Consider the following 9,218-nt stretch of genomic DNA (forward strand, 5'->3'; position numbering starts at 1 on the left):
AGATGAAAAGGAAACATGAGAAAAACCTATCAGCTGTATACATAGCTCCTTAACTTTTTGCCAAAGATCTAATGTCCAGTTTCCCAGCAAGAAGCAAGGTACACATGTTAAAACCACAGTGAGATTCAAAGTGTCACAAGACTCAAATAATTCTTAAATAGAAAATTTTAAGTCATTGCTTTTTTAATTGAGACACTTTAGGATTATCTCAAAAAATCAGTTTAGTTTGTCCTCAATACAAAATTGGCCATTTAAAAAGTAACTTTTGTTCAGCATAACCCTAAATCTTTAACTACTACAGGCTTTTTGATGAACTTCCAAATACAGGGTACACTGCTTTTGGGTTATCCACAAAATGAAAGAAAAAATACAAGTCTAAATACACCTAAAAATAACTGATTAATATTGTAATCTGATCCATGGACACTATACTGCCAGAGTACCCACTGACTTCTACACAATATAGCCTAAGGTCTACCTTTGAGAATTAAATGGAAAATCTGGGAATTTGTAGTTCCCTTAAGGTCAAGAGAAAACCAGACCCATTAAGGGCTTAGTGTCTCAGAAATTTTGTTTTCCTTAAAAACAAAACAAACAAAATTAGAAAGGAAACACAGGCTTTCACACCCATCACTGAGTGCAATCACAGTATTTTCTACTGAAAATGCTGAATGTATTGTCTGCAGATTAACAACTCTGTTGTCAAAAAAAGGCCATACAGACCAATTTCCTTTTGAAGGAAAAGCACTAAATACTTACAAAATAATATAAAAAGTACAATTACAAACAATTTCTCCATAGGAGGGAAGGGAGGTGTTTGACTTAGTGTCGTTTAAAACATTACTTACCTTGCCTTTCCCTACTCAAAGCACATAACATACCAATCACACAATTAATCCTTATTTTCAGGCATTTCTCTCATTACTTAGTTTCTAGGAAGACTGCTTCAGGTTCCCTTTTTTTTTTTTTATTTAAGTTTACAAAAACAAGTTCTCCCTCCTGCCCTTCCTTCCTTCTCTAACTTTTGACATTGGGAGAACAATCCAACTCTTTTGAACCTAAATACTGACAGGAATTCTGGAAAATAATTTTCAGGATAAGGTACAAAAATTTTAAATCAGTTTTATTTTTAAATTGATACTTCACGAGCTGCAAACACAGATCTTCGCTTTCATGTTCAGCACAAAAGATGAAACATCAATCTGACATGACTGCGCTATGCATGCGCTGTCTAATCATCCTTCATTCTACAAGCACCTTTACAAACAAGATTTCCCCTCTGGGAACAGTAATTTGAAAGACAATGTTGCACAGCACAGATTTACAGAACGTAGGTGGTCCAAGACAGAAGGTCAAAGTTAAGCTGAAGAGCTAATGTCTGACTTGAGCTAAAAGATATTAATTTAGCTGGGTTTGGATTTTGAACCTTCAGCATACCTTTAAGTACAGCAGCAGATTCCACTCTTACTGAAAATCTCACATAGAAAATAATTTCAGTGTAACATGTACAGTCTTCTGAGTATTATTTTCCAGTCCTTCATTGTAAAAGTACTGCTGATTTCTCCTGTGGAAGGTTTTCTGTGCCTGTTTGCATAACTGTGATGTACAACCATTCAAAATACATGCAAGGTAGTGTCTGTCTGTGCTTCACGGGCTGTTTTGTCCTGGAGTACAAGACTGCAGCTGCAGATTATTTCATGGATACTTTCAATAGCTGTCAGAATCCATGTTTTTAAGAACACCTTTTATATTCAGTCTTCTGTCACCATCCTATTAAGATGTTACTTTTTTCTTTCCTCTTTTTTTCAAAGTGAAGTAGGAAAGCAGAAAAGCACAGAATAAACAGAATTAAAATAACTCAAAACTGATGTTTAGTTTCAAGTACAGTGCTTAAGACTTACTGGATTTACAGCTAAACATATCAGTACATTGAAAGAAATTGATTAAGTATGGTTTAACATAACATCTAAAAGTTTCCATCACTAAAAGAGGTCAGTGGCCTCTGCCTTTCGAGTCAACCCACTTACTTTAGTTCAGCTTCACCGCCAGGAGTAGCATACTAAAGAACAGACTGTACTCAGTGGATACATTTTCTTTTTAATAGGACCTCGGGAAAACAATTGGTGGATTCCATATTTTAATATCTTTATTGTCCATTTTTGCCTCAAATGCTCTCAACAGCTAGGAAAAAAACCTGCTCATATTCACAAGAAATCTTACAATCAAAAAAAAAAATCTGACTACTACAGATTCAAAAATACTTAGCGAACAGTACCTTTTGTACTGATGATGAAACAGTTTCTCCACACAACAATATCAACTGCTCAAAAGGCAATGTATTAAATATTTTACTTTAAAGGCTTATTTTTTTAAGTTCATTACTTAGAACTTTAAGAGGTTTTTTAGAAATCCATTAACAGACTGCTATTCAGCACTAATATCTGATAAAGCAATTACAGAATTAAAAAAAAAACTATCAGGTCTGTAAAAATAATGTAATTTATTGAATGAAGGCCAAGAAAACACAAGACAACTTTACATTTTGTTTTAAAAGAAAGCACAATTTTGATTGGCAACATGCTTTTAATAGTTTCACCTCTAACACATAGTAAGAAAAGTTAGATTTTCCATACAGAAAAAACCTTTACCATTTCAATGTAAATTAATGGTATTATCACTGAGATAAGTCATACCAGTATAATGAAAATAATTGCATCCTGTTTTAAATTATGTTTAAGACAACAGAAATCCCATTTAAGTAAAAACATTGTTGTCCGAGGGTGGACATAAATCACAAAAACTGTAAACTAAGCTATCCATGGGAAAGAAATCAGCAGCGGGATGTGCCTTTTGCTACTTCTTGCTGGGTCAAGCTGTGATAGATACTATAGAAATAGGGAACCGGGAATTATAGAGCTTGTCTTCTGCAGGTGAGCAAAAAGTAAAGCAAGAAAACAGACTTGTTTTCCCAAGCCACAAGTTTGTTTATTTGCAGTTTACATTAAAAAAACCCCAAACAAATATAAGTCCTTTAACTGTTTTGACAACTTTATCAAAAGCAAAACCAAAACAAAGTTTACAGTAATGAAATGCACACAAATCACTAAAGGAGAAAAGAGACTGTTTACTTATTTTCAGAATGATCAGAACGCCTGGAAAGTTGAAGTGAGATTACAATTTTAAACTAAATTTTAAAGAATGAATATTTGCAGTTTAGATTTAATCTGATATTGTGTCAGAGCTAAAATGGCTTAATATTTCACTGGCTTTCAATTCAAAGCTTTCGAGTATGGCTAGAAGCTGATAATCTACAATGAGCAAGCAAATTACAGGAAATAGAGAAAGGGGGGGAGGAGGGGGAGGGAAGAGAGAAGGACAAAGTGACAGTGTAGAAGGAATGCTATGTTGAAAACCAGTAAAACTGAACAGAATGGGAAACTCCCTTTTGGGAACAGGATCATGCCCATTTTCGGATATCTAGTCCCCTTGATAAGAGATCCTTTACAGGTTCCTAATTAAGATATAGAAGAGGCAAGGAGGAAAGACGTTTGGTCACCCAGTTCATGGACCCTTCTGGGCTGTAAGACAGTCCAAGTGAGGGAGAAATGTAGAACTGGGTAGGAAGGAAAAATTAAGTCACAGAGGAAGAGTAACAATTCCAGTTAGGTATCAATGAAAGCAATCATCTCTCAAACAGTATATGTTATTTTGATTTGTTCCACATCCCTTTCAGTGCTTTCTTATTGTACTTGCCTATGTACATACTCATTTGGGGGAGTTATTTCTGAAACTTTACTGTACCACTGAATGCCAAGTTAAAAAAATAAGTCAGATCTGCAAGTAACCAGCTCTTCAGAGGTCAGACCTCACCTCTCCCCTGCTTATTTCCTCTATTCCCCACCCAGCACACCCATGCACAAACACTTCATTGAGCAGAACGACTTAAGCCAGTTCTAGGCTCGCTTCGTTTCATCCTATAACCAAGCGGGCCCAGGAGCTCTCCGCAGGCCGCTCTCGGCAACGAGAGACAAAGGCAGAAGCCACTGAATCGCCGCCCTGCCCGCTGGCTTGCGGGGCCGGCCCCACCACCGCTGAAAAGGGCCCCCTCCCAAACGCACCCACGGCCGGGACACCGCGCTCCCCGGCCCCCGCCACCCAGCAAACCCCCACCCGCCAACCGGACACCGTGTGTCCACCCTCCCACCCCCCCGGGGGGCCCACGGCGCTGCCGGCAGTGCCCCGTCTCTTGCCAGGGGGCTGGGGGGAGTAGAGAAAGGGAGCTGCTGCAGCCGGGAAGTCACCGCCTTCCTTCCCTCGCCGGGCGGCCCGGCGGGACCCGGCGCCCAGCCGCCGCCCTCCCCCAGCCCCTGGCCTCGGTGAGCCGAGCGGGGGCGGGCGGCCAGCCGTCCCGCCGGCGGCGGCAGCAGGCCGGTACCGGCGCACCCCCGCGGCGGGGCGGGGCCAGCAGGTGCCTGCAGGGAGGCTGAGGAGGGGCAGCGAGACGGCAGGAGACCAGCGACCCCCCCCCGCCCCCCAGCCGTTCACGACAGTTCCGTTCCCGCTCCCCGGGGCAGGGGCGGGGCCTGGGACGCGACACTCGACGCCGCCCGGCGAGCGAGAGCCTCGGCCCTCCCCAGGGAGCGGCGGAGGAAGAAGGGGGGAGGCCGAAGGCAGGGGGTCGGCCTCCGCCCCGGGGAGGGGGGAAAGGAGCCGGAGCTGCCCCGCTGAGAGCCGGCTCCGCACAACCCGGCGGAGGAAGAGTGGGGCGGGAGGCCAGGGACTGTCACTCACCGGCCGCCGCCGCCGCGTTCGCATCCGGCACCTGGGGCGGCTCCGCTCCCGGCAGCGCCTCCGCGTCCGGCGGGCACAGGCACCTCCAGCCGCTGCCCGAGAAAATCGATGGAGCGCGGAACAATCGAGGGGGGGGAGCGGGGGAAGCTGCTCCCGACCGCAGCCGCGCCGCCGAGCCCTGCCCCCTTAAAGGCACCGCCCTGCGCGCGCGTTCGTTCTCCCTCCCTCCATCGCGTCTTTGGACGGGCTGTGGTAAAGGTGTCGAGAGCGGCGGGAGCTGGTTCCCCTCGTGGGAGAAGGGGAAAAATAAAATGATAATAACAATGGTGACAACAACGACGATGGCGACAGTAATAAATGATAATAAAACCATCCCCGAGCACTGTATCAAGGTCCCTGTGCAGGCAGAAACTCATGCAGGATCAGCGCGGGGACCCCCGGGCTGTGGTGTGAGGGCAGGGCCTGGGGGTGCCTGTGGCGGCGAGGAAGGGTGGCGAGAAAGGCCCAGGCATGAACAGTGGGCAGGGCTGTCAACTGAGTAATGCAAATCAGTCCTCCTTTGGCAATGAAAAAGTAAAAATGTTTCTTACCAGACCTGCTGTCTATGTAGGGGGCCCTCTGGACCTAGTCTCTTGTTCCTTTTGGAAAGTCTCAGGAGACCTCCTTTTTCCCTTTTTGCTGGGGTTGTTTGAAAATTCAGTTGGGAAAGCCAAGTTCAGGCAAAATCTTAATGGGAAGGAGAGGAAAAGCAGTAAGAGAAAAACGGAAGAATCCATTGCTCAGTTTTGCCAAACCAGACCTAAACCAGGACATTAGTGAGAAAACAAATTACCTTTCATAAAACCTCAAGGAACTTAAGCACCGTAAAAAGCATTATGGGCAAGAAACATAATTTTCCTCATTTTTTTACAGAGGTTAAAGCCACACAAGTTAAATTAGTAGACTGCAAAATCTCATCACATGAATAAAAAACACTTTTCTGACTCTTTCCTCTAGGTTCTGTAAAATATTACACAGCATCTCCCTGGGGAGAAATGAAAGTGTCCGGTACCTATCTTTTCTCTAATTATCGCCAAAGCTGTTACTAGTGTCTCTGCAGTTTTCTGCTAATCTCCAATGCAGAAAGAGAGCTCTTCAGTCCTCCAAGGAAAGTAAAGTTGGCATCACATTAAAAAAAAAAAAAAAAAAAAAAGTGTAACTATTTGCCACACATTTCAAAATTATGTTTTTCCTCTGTGACAGCTTGTTTGCATTTTCTCATTAAAAGCCTGTCATCGGATGTGCCAAATAAAACCAATACTTTGAAAGGTTTCGTTGATACAGAAGGCCCCACCTAGCACACTCCATACCTGGGTCCCAGCCCTGCCCGATGCCCTCTGGGAGTGGATACCTGTGCCTAAAAAAGCCCACTGACTTTAGTGGAGGTCCATAAAGGGAGCTGTCTACCCAGAAGATTTTCTAATAACCATGAATTTAGATTTAGTTCAAGTGAGAAACTTCCGTGAAAGCCTAAAGTTTTGTTGCGGAGTTGGCTGCATCTTCACCTCTGTTGTAAATGCAAATACTCTAAAAGAGGTGAATCATTAAGAAGAGAGAGCCTGAACTTGAGAAGACACAAAGCCCCCAGTGTTAGCTGAAGTGAAAAAAAGCTGCCAAGCCTTTTGCTTCTGAAAATGTCACCTAGCCTCCCCTTTTAGAGGTTTTAACCTGCTGGTTTTAAACAGCTGCTCGGCAGTGGCTTTATCCAGATCTTGATCTTGGAGAACCTGTCAGAACACCAAAACCAGGCTAAACTGCAATGGCAGAAGCCTTGTAAATGGTGTATGTAGGTTCATCACAGGCATCCACATAGGCAAATCCTCCTATTGCCAAGAGCAGCATCCAGGACTCTTTATGATCTGCAGGGGCCCTGGGTAGTATTGTTGATGAAGAACTTCCTGTGTGCTGCACTTTGTTGAATCTACTGTGGGTGGTTTTCCCAGCTGATGTGAGGTGACCGTGTGGTAACCATCACCTACCCCTTTAGTGACTCCAGAACAAAGCTGGCGCTGACTGACTGTAGATTTGACCCACTGGAGAAAAGAAGTACCGCCCCACACATCTCTTTAGAACAAAAGGAGGAAAACTGGTGCTGTTAATATGTATATCTCTCTATCTCATATATATCTCTTATAATGTATATACCATAATATATAGTATATATTTGCTGTCATATATAATGCTGCTAATATAAATATATTACTCCATGGAACTCCAGATGCTGTTAAAGAGATTAACCTATGCTGTTAAAACTGAGGAAAGAAATGACAAGTTGTAATATAATGACCTGGTAAATAGTAAGTATTATACCTCATAGAGGTCACAAGAGTAATTGCTCATTCATGCCTTTTTCTAATCAATTTATGTAGATCTGACAGTGATCCATAAACATTACATCTCTCTACAAAGTTGGGTAAACAGATTTGAAAGCCAAGAGATATTATTATGATCATCTTGTCTAACCTGAATATTGAAAGCTGTAGAATTTCTTTCAGCTATTCCCACACCAAGATCCTTCTGTAGTTGGTTCTTAGAAAGACATCTTCATTTCATTTTATTTTAAAGAGTTGGAGAAATGGCGAATCCATCACTGCACTTTTGAAGATTTCTCAGTGGTTACCCTAACGTACCATGCTACCCTAACATGTAAAAAATAACTGATAGAAATATAGATGTTGTTTGAAAAGGTAAATTCATCTAGCTGCAGCATCTGTCCATTGCAAACCTGCTTCTTGTTAACAGAAACATTTTCGTTTTGAAGATGTTTGTAAAATACAGAATATTTATTCCTTCACCTTCTACTTGATAAACTGTATGGATTAACTTTGATTCTGCACTGTATAACTGCCTTTCTAGAACTATTCTGTTTTCTGAATGCCTCCAAGATTATAGCTAGCGGCTTACTTTTTTGGCATGTGGATGCCCAAAACAGACCTCTCCCTACTTCTGTTTGAATTTGTGAGGCGAATATTATAACCAAGGAACAGAAAAAAGCTAAAAGGCATAAGGTTGAAAATGACCTTAAGAAATCACCCTTTCTAGTCCTTTCCCTTGCCCCAAGACAGGATCAACTACTCCTTTGTTGTAACATAACTGTTTTTTCAATCTTGTTCTCGAAGAGTTCCCAGTATGGTGCTTTTGCCATCTCCTCAGGCAATCTTTCCCAGTGTTTCCCTACCCTTATCACTAAAGGTCTTTTTTCTAATGTATACTCTTAATATATCCCCTGCTGCAGTTTCAGTCTGTAAGTGAAAGTTCTATCTTTGCTGGGCCCAGAGAACAGACTGTTTGCTTCCTCCCTGTAGCAGTCTTTTACGTATTTAAAAGTTCTGTCCCCTGTATGTTCTTTTCCTCATTAATCCAAAGAGTCTCATTAGTAAGTATCCTGATATTTAATGTTTTTTGGACTGGTAATCAAGCTTGATCTCTGCTGCACTCTTCTCCAGTCACTCCATGTCATTCTGGAAGTGCAATGCCCCAAGCCAAGCATGCTTCAGGTGAAAAACATTTTTAAAAAAGGAAAAACTAAAATTGAAGTCGTACTGTGGGTTAGAAAAGTAAAATAATTGCTCTGCCTATTTTGCAGACTGTCTTTCTCTTCCTGCTCCCCTCATATGGCATTTGCCTTCTTACAGCAGCCTAACAGCAGTGACTTGTGTTTAGCCTGTGATTCCTCTACATTTTTTCTATGCAACTGTAATCCTGTTTACTTTTCCCCTTCCTGTATCTGGGGAACTGATGATGCTATGTCTAATAGACTACACTTGCACCTATTGAATACTATCTTTTGTCTTTTTCTTAAAAAAAAATCCCCAGTTTGACAAAATCCCTCTGAATTCTAATTCTGTTCTCTAACACACTTTTAGCTGCTCTCTTCCTCATGTCCTCTCCAAATGCGACAAGCTTAGTCTCCATTCTGTTCTTTGGATGTTTTACAAGGAGTATCAGATACAGAACAGACCCTCGAGGAACCTCTTTCAATACATCTCTCCATTTTGCTAACTCTTCCTCAGCCCTGCTTTTTCTGATCCCATGGGATTTTCAAGCTGGACCATAAGGTATTTGCTTATTCTTGAGAAATGTTGCCAAAAGCTTTACTAAAATGAAGATACATGACTGTTTAGTACTTCTCTCCTTTGTATAACACCTATTACCTTATTGCAAAAGGAAATCAGACTGGTTTAACAGGAGTTGTTCTTGACAAATCCATGTTCATTTTTACTTGTCTGTCTGTCTTCTAATGCTTACAGATGGTTTGCTTAATAGTTTCCACAAACTTAAGCTACCTGATCTATAACTCACCAGCTCCTCCTTTTTTTTATGTGTACTTAACTTTAGGCCTGATTGAAATTAAGAGGGCTGCTTCCATGACCATGAGAGGTGTCTTC

General features: G+C 42.1%; 1 protein-coding gene across 3 annotated transcripts in view; it reads right to left on the bottom strand.

Moving 5' to 3' along the window:
- EXOC2 (exocyst complex component 2) overlaps positions 1-4,875 on the bottom strand; it is a 132,442-nt gene extending 127,567 nt beyond the window's left edge. For 2 of the 3 annotated variants that reach the window (XM_074873226.1, XM_074873246.1), the window contains exon 1: positions 4,792-4,875. The gene's annotated coding sequence lies outside the window, so the exon portion shown is untranslated. The remainder of the gene's footprint in view (positions 1-4,791) is intronic. The other variant, XM_074873237.1, reaches the window with a different exon arrangement.
- Between the last annotated feature and the right edge of the window lie 4,343 nt (positions 4,876-9,218).

This window comes from Strix uralensis, chromosome 1 (assembly GCF_047716275.1).
Source record: "Strix uralensis isolate ZFMK-TIS-50842 chromosome 1, bStrUra1, whole genome shotgun sequence".
Classification (NCBI taxonomy): Eukaryota; Metazoa; Chordata; class Aves; order Strigiformes; family Strigidae; genus Strix; species Strix uralensis.